This window comes from Xyrauchen texanus, chromosome 32, assembly GCF_025860055.1.
Source record: "Xyrauchen texanus isolate HMW12.3.18 chromosome 32, RBS_HiC_50CHRs, whole genome shotgun sequence".
NCBI lineage: Eukaryota > Metazoa > Chordata > Actinopteri > Cypriniformes > Catostomidae > Xyrauchen > Xyrauchen texanus.
Window position 1 is genome coordinate 15079328 of NC_068307.1, and position 11941 is coordinate 15091268.

An 11941-nucleotide genomic window follows, 5' to 3' on the forward strand; every position below is an offset into this window, starting at 1 on the left:
GAGCTGAAAATGCATATCAGAGTAAAAGCCAAGCCATGAGGTCAAAGGAACTGCCAGCAGACTTTAGAGACAGGATTGTGTCGAGGCACAGATCTGAGGAAGTCTACAAAACATTTTTGGCTACATTGAAGGTTCCAAAGAGCTCAGTGGCTTCCATAATCCTTAAATATAATTCTTAAAAATGAAAACTGAGCAATCAGGGGGAGAAGGGCCTTGGCAAGAGAGGGTACCAAGAACCCCATGGTCACTCTGGTTGAGCTCATGCATGAAAATGGGAGAAACTTGCAGAAGGACAACCATCTCTGCAACACTCCATCGATCTGGGCTTTATGGCAGAGTAGCCAGATGGAAGCCTCTCCTCAGTGCAAGACACATAAAAAAGCACTTAAAGACTCTCAGACAATGAGACTCCAGGCAAGTGTCGTTGACAGAGACCGCTTGCAGGTCCCCAACCCTCTTGATGGAAGTGAGCACGATCAGGAGGGCTGTATTCAACGAGATGGCTTTGAAGTTAACAGGCATGGCCTGGGAGAGTTCAGCCTCCTGGCGCCTCTAACGAACCTGATAATCAGATCATACTTCCCAAGGGACTTACTGTCCACTGCGTCGTGGTGAGCCGATATGGTGCTGTGGCATGGGGGGCGTGGTCGTGTGTCGGTCTGTGGGAGAGAGAGAAACCAGGTGACAAGCCTTACCGCTCTCTCTCTCTCCTGCAGACCGATACACGACCACGCCCCCCCCATGCCACAGGTGGCTACATAAATCTTCAAGGTGGAGGGGGACAGCCTCCCCTCAAACCTCTCCTGCAGAAATGAGAGCACCTACCCGACTGCACATCTCTGGTGGTCTTCATATCGGGAAGAATTTGCGAACAGGCACCACTTCAGGGCGTAAATTTGCCTAGTAGAGGGAGCTCTGGCTTGGTTGATCGTGTCTAAGACATCAGGTGGTAGGCCACTTAGATCTTCCGCATCCCGTCCAGGGACCAGACGTGGAGGTTCCTGATGTCTGGGCACGGATGCCAGAGGGTACCCCATCTCTTAGAAAGAAGGTTCATCCTCAGGGGAATTTGCCAGGGAGTGGCTGTCACGAGGAGAGTGAGATCCGAGAACCAAGTCCATGTGGGCCAATAGGGGGCCACAAGAGTGACTTGTTCCTCGTCCTCCCTGACCTTGAATAGCGCCCATGCAAGTAGGCTCACTGGGGGAAATGTGTACTTGCGCAGCTCCCGGGGCCAGCTGTTTGCCAATGAGTCTATCCCGAGGGGAGCCTCCACTATGGAGTACCAGAGCAGGCAGCAGGAGGTCTCTTGGGAAGCGAACAGGTCTACCTGTGCTTTGCAGAACCGCTCCCAAATCAGCTGGACTGCCAGGGGATGGAGCATCCACTCTCTGCTGAGCGTGCCCTGTCACGACAGCGTTTCCGCTGACGTGTTGAGGTTTCCCAGGATATGAGTGGCACGCAATGACCTGAGTTGCTGCTGGCTCCAAAGGAGGAGCTGGTGGGCTAGTTGTGACATATGATGAGAGCGCACACCGCATTGGCGATTTATGTACGCTATCGTGGTGGTGTTGTCTGAGCGAATCAAAATGTGCTTGCCCCAAAGTAGTGGGAGAGACCTCCGCAGGCCAAGGATTACAGCCAGCAACTCTAGGCAGTTGATGTGCCAACCCAGCCGGGGTCCCGTCCAGGAGCCGGTGGCTGCATGCCCATTGCACTCGGTGCCCCAACCCTGTCTGGAGGTGTCTGTGGTGACCAGAACTCATCGGGTCACCTGCTGTAGGGGGACTCCTGTCCTGTCAAACAGAGGTCTGTTGGTGGGGATGATGAACACACGGTATGTGTCACAGCGCCATGCCCATCTCGGGACTCGAGTCTGAAGCCTGTGCTGAAATGGTCTCACATGCATCAACATCAGTGGCGCGACCACCGTGGAGGATGCCATTTGGTCCAGGAGCCTCTGGAATTTGTTTAGAGGAATCGCTGTGTCTGGCATGAATAAGGTGAGGCATTTCAGCACTGAATGCATGCGCTCGTTGGTGAGGCACGCTGTCATTGAGACTGAGTCTAACTCCATGCAGAGAAAAGAGATGCTCTGAACCGGGGTGAGCTTGCTCTTTTCCCAGTTGACCTGAAGCCCTAGACGACTGAGGTGCCTGTGCACCTGGTCCATGTGGGCACACAGTGACTCTCGAGAGTGGGCTAGGATGAGCCAGTCGTCGAGGTAATTGAGTATGCGGATGGCCAATTCCCTTAGCGGGAAAGGGCTGACTCTGCGACCTTCGTGAAGACGCGAGGGGACAGGGACAGGCTGAAGAGGAGGACCTTGTACCGAATGCGAACCGTAAGAAGTGCCGTTTCAAGGCAAGATAGAGACGTGGACATATGTGTCCTTCAGGTCTACCGCTTCAAACCTATCTTGTTGCCGGACACAATTTAGAATGTGTCTTTGAGTGAGCATTTTGAACGGGAGTTTGAGCAAAGCCCCGTTGAAAACTTGCAAGTCCAAGATCGGTCGTAAGCCGCCACCTTTCTTGGGTAGGATGAAGTAAGGGCTATAAAAACCCTTCTTCATCTTGGCTGGAGGGACAGGCTCTATTGTGTCTTTGAGTAAAAGGGTCACAATCTCCGCACGTAGGGTGTTTGCCATTCACCAAGGTTAAGCGGACGACGCCAAAAGGGGTGGGGGCCTTGCAGACTGAATCATGTAGCCAAGTCGGATGGTCCTGGCAAGCCAGCACGACGGTTGGGAAGTGAAATCCATGCGAGGTGCACTAGGGGGACGATCGCTTTTGACGTACCTGGCGAGGCAGAGCTACCTTGCGTTTGGAAGCCACAGGGGGACTGTTTTTTGGACATAGGTGGATCGCAACCACTCTGTAAACCTGGAGCACCTCCGAGCACCCGTGGGCCGTCGCCGTCGAGGGTAGTGAGAGCGGACGAGCAAGGGGGTCAGTTGCGGGCAGTGAAAAGTGCCCTCCACGACTTCGTCAGCTCATCATGCACCTCCGGGAAGAAAGGCACCGGGGGGGGGGGGGTGGCTGTGAGCGGGCATGCATGACGGCCATCTGGGCGTCAGCCTTATACTGGGCGTGCCGACCCGAAGGTGGTGAATTCGTCATCCAGCTTGGGGGGCTCGAGGGAGTAAACAGACTGGCCGTGAGGTGAGCCGCTCTCACCTCAAGCCAGGAAAGAAGTCAACAAGCGTGGGTGGGTGATTCGTGGGGATCTACCGAAACAGTGCTCGCTGCCATCCTCAAATCGCCTCCATCGCCAGCCAGGTCATCCTCAATCCCGCGGGTAGAAGGAGCAACGTGGGGGCAGCTGGAGTGGCGTTCCTCTTTAAGAAGGAAAGCCGTGACCGCAACGTTGCCATCGTTAAGTTCTCGCAGTGAGAACATGAACCATCCACAAACGCTGCCTCAGTGCGATCGTGGCCCAGACATACAAGGCAGCATCTATGACCGTCAGAAGTGGAACTACACAGAGGTGGAAGGGCATCTTTACAAAAACGCTTCCTGAAAAGGACGTTCAATGCCAGCTGTGTGTTTGCTCTTTTAGAGAAATAAACACTTTCAGGGAAAATACTCTTTTAGGAGCGCTGTCGAAGCTCCCAGGGGCAAAGCTGCACTCCAGAGAAGGAGTAAGCCACTGATATGCGCAATAGATCCAACAGCAGATGCTCTACAGTGGTGCGTGGAACAGAAGTGATCTCAGCTCGCTGCCTGCACAACCGCTTGGCTCCGAAGAACAAATCTAAATGAACAGAATCCCCCAGTATGTCTGAGGGAGAAACATGCAAATTCTGTCTGTCAAATTCTCATTGGTTCAGAGAGGTGACTGAGGCCTTCAAGAACGTCCCCTAGTGTCGCTTTATTCAACACAATGTCGAGTGAGAAACAGATGGGGAACTTGTGTATCCACCAGCTGTATTAAGTACTGCAGTGCATCTCTTCCTCGTGGACTGCACAAGATTTGCCAGTGCTTGCTGTGAGAAGTTACCCCACTTTTCCACCAAGTTACTTGCAAGTTCCCAGACATTTCTGGGGGAATGGCCCTAGGCCTCACCCACAGATCCAACAGGTCCCAGACAGGCTCAATGGGACTGAGATCCTGGCACTTCGCTGGCCATAGCAGAACACTGACATTCCTGTCTTGCATGAAATCTCTCAAAGAATGAGCAGTATGGCAGGTGGCATTGTCATGCTGGAGGGCCTTGTCAGGTGAGCCTGCAAGATTGGTACCACATGAGGGAGGATGATGCCTTCCCTGTAACGCACAGTGTTGAGATTGCCTGCAATGACAACAAGCTCAGTCCGATGATACTGTGACACATCGTCCCAGACCATGACAGACCCTCCAAATCAATCCCGCTACAGAGTACAGGCCTCAGTGTAATGCTCATTCTTTCAGTGATAAACGTGAGTCCGACCATCACCCCTGGTGAGACAAAACCATGACTCGTCATTGAAGAGCACTTTTTGCCAGTCCTGTCTGGTCCAGCGAAGGTGGGTTTGTGCCCATAGATAACGATATTGCTGGTGATGTCTGGTAAGGACCTGCCTTACATCAGGCCTAAAAGCCCTTAGTCCAGTCTCTCTCAGCACTGATGGAGGGATTGTGCATTTCTGGTGTAACTCAAGCAGTTGTTGTTGGCAACCTGTACCTGTCCTGCAGGTGTGATATTCGGATGTACCGGTCCAGTGCAGGTGTTGGTACATGTGATCTGCCACTGTAAGGATGATCAGCTGTCCGTCCTGTCTCCTTGTAGTGTTGTCTTAGGCATCTCACAGTATGGACATTGCAATGTATTGCCCTTACCACATCTGCAGTCCTCATGCCTCCTTGCAGCATGCTTAAGGCACACTCACGCAGATGAGCAGGAACCCTGTTCATCTTTCTTTTGGTGTTTTTCAGAGTCAGAAGAAAAGTCTCTTTAGTGTTTTAAGTTTTTATAACTGTGACCATAATCACCTACCATCCGTAAGCTGTTAGTGTCTTAATGACTGTTCCATAGGTGCATGTTCATTAATGGTTTATGGTTCATTGAACAAGCATGGAAAACATTGTTTAAACCCTTTACAATAAAAATATGTAAAGTTATTTGGATTTTTACAAAACTATCTTTAAAATACAGTGTCCTGAATAAGGCATGTTTCAATTTTTGCTGAGTTTATACACAAACACACACACATATATACACACACACACAGTATATGAGTCAATAAACTTTCTCTCTGGGGTGAAGTGTCTGAAGTAGAGAATGTCCTTTATGACCCATTAACAAGAGCGGAAAAAACACATTACTTTAAAACTGTAATTTTTTACACATCAATGCTTGAATTATCCCCAGACAGCATTTAATGTCAGATATCCAAGTCAAACTCATAAAATCATGTTCTAACATAACATGTTTTAAAAGTTAAAGGCCCATGTAACAGCCTTCCACAAGGAGCTGCAAAGCCTGTGTGGAGAGGTTTAACTCCTTTCATTTACCAAAGAGCAAGTCACCAGAAGAGCAAAAGGTCATGGAACAAGCTTGAACAGTTACTGCAAACACAGCACTAGTGGCTGAACAAGCCATTTTTGGCAGAGCCAGGATTTGATGCAAGGCCTAGCCAGAAAGAAAAGTGAGTTTGAGAGTGGCCAAGCATGAGAGGCCTGTATTGATGGCTTTGTGGGAGGAACAGAACGAAATTTAAGTCACTAAATTCATTATTCACTGAAAATCTTCCCCTCCGCTGTAACTCTCAAATCACATTTGTGTTTGTGTAGTCAATTATGCCACGTTAAGACAAGTTGCTACAGGTTTAAAGTGATGTCCCATTCACAGCATGGTCTTTAGCATTTTGCTAAACTTCTTATGTGTTCAATAAAGTAAATACATTTTCAGGGGTTTCGAGCAACATGAAATAATTGGTGAGAGAACATTCTTTTTTGAGTAAACTATTCATATTATAAAATGTAACAGGAGTGAGACAAACAAACAATTTATTAATGTTCAGGGCTGGACTGGAAAGAGAAATCAGCCTGGGATTTTACATGGTAACTGGCCTAAAACTTACAAGTGCATCCAGAAAGTATTCACAGCGTTTCACTTTTTCCACATTTTGTGATGTTACAGCCTTATTCCAAAATGGATTAAATTAATAATTTTCCTCAAAATTCTACAAACAATACCTCATAATGAGAAAGTGAAAGAAGTTTGTTTGAAATCTTTGCAAATTTATTAAAAATAAAAAATTAACAAAATCACATGTACATAAATATTCACAGCCTTTGCTCAATACTTTGAAGAAGCACCTTTGGCACCAATTACAGCCTCAAGCCTTTTTGTGTATGATGCTACAAGCTTGGCAAACCTATTTTTGGGCAGTTTCTCCCAATCTTCTTTGCAGGACCTCTCAAGGGTGTTCGCTGTCCTTTTCTGCATATCGCAGTGCCTTTTGTTTTGCATAATGCGCCGGCTCATTGTAGCTTATCGCGGCCTATTCGGTATGTTCTGCGGCCGACACACCGGCCCGCTCGGTTCTCCTGATGGCCAGTCCACCCCTGTTTGGCCCTAAAGTGCGTCGGCCCACCGTGAAAATGCCCGGTATGCCAGATTACCAGTCCAGCCCTGCTCATGTTATTAATAACCGGCACAAATTACAGCAAACTAACAATAACTCAGCAAACTGATCAAAGGGTAGATGTAATGTATATTTCTTTTTTCAGTAATAGTAAAAAAGCTTATCCAAAAAGCAGACTAGAGTTGGAACGATGGTACCACTTTCATCCTGCATGTTCTCAGTACCAGAGAGTTCAAAATTGTAAATGTTTTTGGTGAATAATTATGCATCAGAAGGCTTGAAGTAGGTTTAAATGTGCTGCCCTTACATTAAGGACATACTTAGATGTATTACACCAAACGCTGTGACCCTCAACCCAACCTGCACAGCATTTAAACACCTGCATGCCAAAAAGCAGGAAGTGATGCATAATGCACATAAAAAGCCAGTGGGTTAGATAAGCAGTCTTTCAGGAGAGGAAAATGGTTACATATAAAACAGAATAACAAATAAAAACCAGACACAATGCCAAAAGCTGTTTGTATCTGACCTCTTTAGCAAGCTCTTAAAGCACAACAAATAGCATTGTCACATATTTTGCTATGAACCCCTGAATACTAAAGTAGGACATGCACAGGTGTTAGGGGAAGATAAGCTCTGTCCTTTCCCTGCATTTTAAGGGATTCTGCTGAAAATATAAGGGGACACATATTTCCACACGCAGACACTGTCAATCATCATGGTTTCCCTGCGCAAACGTAAGTTTGTGTGGGGCTGTCTTTTCAAAACCGTTCAAGACTTAACTAAAGATGCCTGACAGCCACCTGCACATAGTGTCGGAGGTCACCTGTGATTCCTCTGGGACCTACCATTTTTATTTCCTCTTCAAAAGGATATGACTCTTGTAGAATGCATTACAAAGAGGGAACAAACTGGATAGAAATTATGCTCTTACCCATTAAGGACAGTCTAATTGTCCTGTGGGAAATCACATGACTTCTTCATTATGCCAACGTCTTTATTATGTTTGAGTGCTGGTGGCTTCATTTGATTTCTTTCCCCTTGTGACAAAAGGATTTGGCTGAGAATGACAACTAGACATGAGCCGAAAAGCACATTTTCAATGGGTTTAAACTGCGTCACTGGCAACTGTTATGGTGCATTGTCATAAAAGCATGCTTAAATCTGGGAAGCTGTCACAAATAATTGATGTTTTGTAATTCACGGTAAATGAATTAGACTTTTTGGTCTGTCAGTTGAATGCACACATCCAAAGTCATCATTCACAATAGCACTGAAAGACAAGGGAGCATTGACAAACTGCAGCTGCCATGCAGCAAAGGACTAGGGAGCATCTACAAATTATGAATCATCACAGCTTGAATGAGAAATTGGTACTGAAAATCTGTCATATTTAATTATTGCATGATGCCTATTCTTAAAACCAGATAGTACAACCCTCCAGCATTTACTGAAATGTGCAAGGCACACGAAGACAATAACAGTTGACAGTTCACAAATCATCACATGACAGTAAATGGTTGAGTTCAATGAGTTACTAAAAATAAAACATCCACACTGGAGCTGAACAATTCGGTTGGGCTGGTTGTGTTCAAAAACTACATGACTACATTTTCTTTTATTGTATATTTTTTTTCTCCAGTTTTTAAAATAAAAATGTTCTCCCAAAAGAGGATACCAGGGACAATTACACTGATGAGACAAAACATTATGACCACATTCTTAATATGCTATTGGCCCTCCGCATGCCAAAACATCACCAACCCACCGAGGCATGAACTCTACAAGACCCCTTAAGGTGTCCTGTGGTACCTAGCACCAAGACAACAGATATTTCAAGTCCTGTAAGTTTCAAGGTGGAGCCGCCATGGATCGGACTTGTTGGTCCAGCGCATCTCACAGATGCTCAATCGGATTGAGATCTGGGGAATTTGGAAGCCAGGGCAACACCTTGAACTTTTCATCATGTTCCTCAAACCGTTCTCGAACAATGTGTGCTGTATGGCAGGGTGCATTATCCTACTGAAAGTGGCCACTGCCATCAGGGAAAACCACCATGAATGGGTGTACCTGGTCTGTAACAATGTTTAGGTAGGTGGCATGTGTCAAATTGATGTCCACATGAATGGCCAGACCAAAACGGTTTACCAGCAGAACATTGACCAAAGCATCACACTCCCTCAACTGGCATGTTGTCTTCTCACGGTGCATCTTGGTGCCATCACTTCCCCAGGTAAACGACACACACACATACACAGCCGTCCACGTGATGTAAAAGAATACAGGACTCATCGGACCAGGCAAACTTATTCCAATGCTCCAAGGTCCAGTTCCAATGCCTGTGTGCCCATTGTAAATGCTTTTGAAAGTGGGAAGGGGTCATCATGGGCACTCTAAACCGGTCTCTGAGCAAGATGCGATGCACTGTGTGTTGTGACATTTCTCACGTAACCATCATTAAGATTTTTTGTAAATTGTGCCAAAGTAGACCTTCTGTCAGTTCGGACCACACTGTCGCCGGTTTGTGGTTTTTCCCTCCTCGGATCACTGTCTGTAGCGTACTCACCACTGCTGACCGAGAGCACCACACAAGCCTTGGCATTTCAGAGGTGCTCTGACCCAGTCGTCTGGACATAACAATTTTGGCCCTTGTCAAAATTGCTTAGATCTTTACTCCTGCATTTATCACGTTGCCTACGAGAACTGAATGTTAACTTACCATCTAATCTACCCAGACCTTGACATGTGACCTTGTTAGGAGATGATCAACATTATTTGCTTCACCTCTGATTGGTCATAATGTTTTGGCTCATCAGTGTATACAATTTTTACATTTCCTTTTATAACTCACAGTACTACTGCAAATTTGTATTTGGAATAATTGTTCTGTTATTTACTGTAAATTACTGAATTATAATGTGAAAAACGTAATCATAATATAGAATAAAAATAAAAATTTAGAATGTAATAATTGCCGGGACCATGGACCGGGGCAATTGTAACAATTAAAAAATCAATTATATTAACCTTGTTCTGCCCATTATCTGGTCATGGTATATAAATGCCACCTTGTGGCAATTTTCAGTATTGCAGTTTGTTATTCTTTCGTACATACGCAATAGATCAGCAACAGTCAACGTGCAGTTCTGGTTTCCCAGATTGAAAGATTTCAAAATGATGACAAATCTGCTCTGTCTATTGAAGATGGTGCATACCTTCAAATAATGGAAAAAGAAATGTATGTTGATGAAACAAACCACTACCATTTAGCTAACTCCATCGACTACCAAATAACAGAGAGCTGGCACAAAAACCTCTCCTTCCTTTCCAACGCTCCTTTCAGGAAAATCCTGAGATGAAGGATCACTTTGTTAATTTCATGCAAAAGATCTTCAACGATGATTAAGCAGAACTAGCACCTCCATTAAACCAAGATGAGGAGTGTTGATCTACAAAATTGTGGTATTTACCATCCCCAAAAGCCATGGAAAATTAGAGCTGTCTTTGATTCAAGTGCCTAGTATCAAGGCATTTCATTGAAATATGTATTGCTTAGCGGCCCTGATCTGAATAACACACTTTTGGGTGTGTTACTTCGTTTTCACAAAGAACAAGTTGCAATTACTGCTGACATACAACAGATGTTTTATTATTTAGTAGTTAGAGAGGACCACCGAAACTACTTAAGATTTCTATGGTACGAAGATAATGACAGTAGCAAGGACATTGTAGAGTTCAGAATGAAAGTACACATTTTCGGAAACAGTCTGTCTCCAGCAATAGCTATCTACAGCCTAAAACGAACCACTGATCAATGAGAGAAAGACTATGGAGAAGATGCAAAACAGTTTGTCATGAGAAACTTCTTTGTGGATGACAGACTCACCTCAGTGTCTTCTGAAGCTGAAGCAGTCAGTCTCTTGCAGAGAACTAGAGAAATGCAGATTCAAACCTTAGACTGCATAAACTGGCATCAAACAGAAGTTCAGATATGGAGGAATTTCCTGCAAATGACAGAGCTAACGACCTAAAGGATCTAGTACTAGGTGTTGACCCTATACCTCTTCAACGCAGTCTAGGAGTAAGCTGGAATCTTCAGTCCGACAGTTTCACATTTCAAGTGTCAAAAGACGTGAAGCCATTCACTCGAAAAGGAATCTTAGCTACTGTGAACAGTCTGTATGATCCGCTAGGATTCACAGCCCCCATAACCATACAAGAAAAGGCATTAGTGTGAACTTTGTTGGGACACACCACTCTCAGTAAACAGACAAATTCAGTGGAGAGTATGGACTGATGATTTACTTCATCTTGAAATGCTAAGTGTTCCCAGAACTTACCAGTATCACTGACTTCTACTGTTCAGAAAGAGGTATGTGTGTTTTCTGGTGCTTCTACTATGGGAATAGTGGCTGTAGCATACCTCAAGACTGTACAAGATAATGGCCAGTGTCATATAGGCTTTATCAAAGCTGGCTCCAATACCAGCCAATACAGTGCCATGTTTGGAGTTCTGTGCAGCCGTTTTAGCAGTTGAGCTTGCAGAATTGATAACCAGTGAAATCGACATTGATCTACATTCAGTGAAATACTGCACAAGATTGTACTGGGATACATTAAGAATGCCTCTCGAGGATTCTATGTTTATGTATCTAACAGAGTTGTATGGATCCAGAAATCAACTAACCCGGAGCAGTGGCATTACATTGCTACCAGTCAGAATCAAGCAGACAAGCCACAAGACAAGTTTCAGCTGCTGAACTACAGAACACAAAATGGTTCTCAGGTCCAGTGTTTTTGTGTCAAACCCAAGTATGTGAACAAGTTGAGCATGAAGTTAATCAAGAATCTGACAGTGAAATCAGGCCAGATATAACAGCCTTGGCCACAAAGTTCAATAAAGGTCAGCTGGGATCCCACAGATTCAGTAGATTTTCCAGTTGGAAATCTATTGTGAGAGAGGTGGTTACTCTTACTCACATTGCTAAAACATATTCCAGTAGCACCCGAAAAGACTCATGTGCAGGCTGGCATTGCTACAAAATGTGTCGTACAGTGAATTTTGCACAAGCAGAAACAACCATAATTAAATGTTTCCAACAAGAGTTCTTCTAGGAAGAGTTAAAGTCTTTATACAATGGCAAAACTATCTCTAGTCAAAGTCCTATTAAGAATCTGAATCCCATTCTTGATGAAGAAGGTCTGATTAGAGTGGGAGGACGCTTGTCAAATGCAGACATTACAAGAAGTGAGAAAAATCCTCTAATCATTCCAGCTAATCATCATATAAGCACTCTCTTAAGCAAACACTTCCATGAGATGGTAGTTCACCAAGGTTGTCACTTTACAGAAGGCGCACTGCATACAGC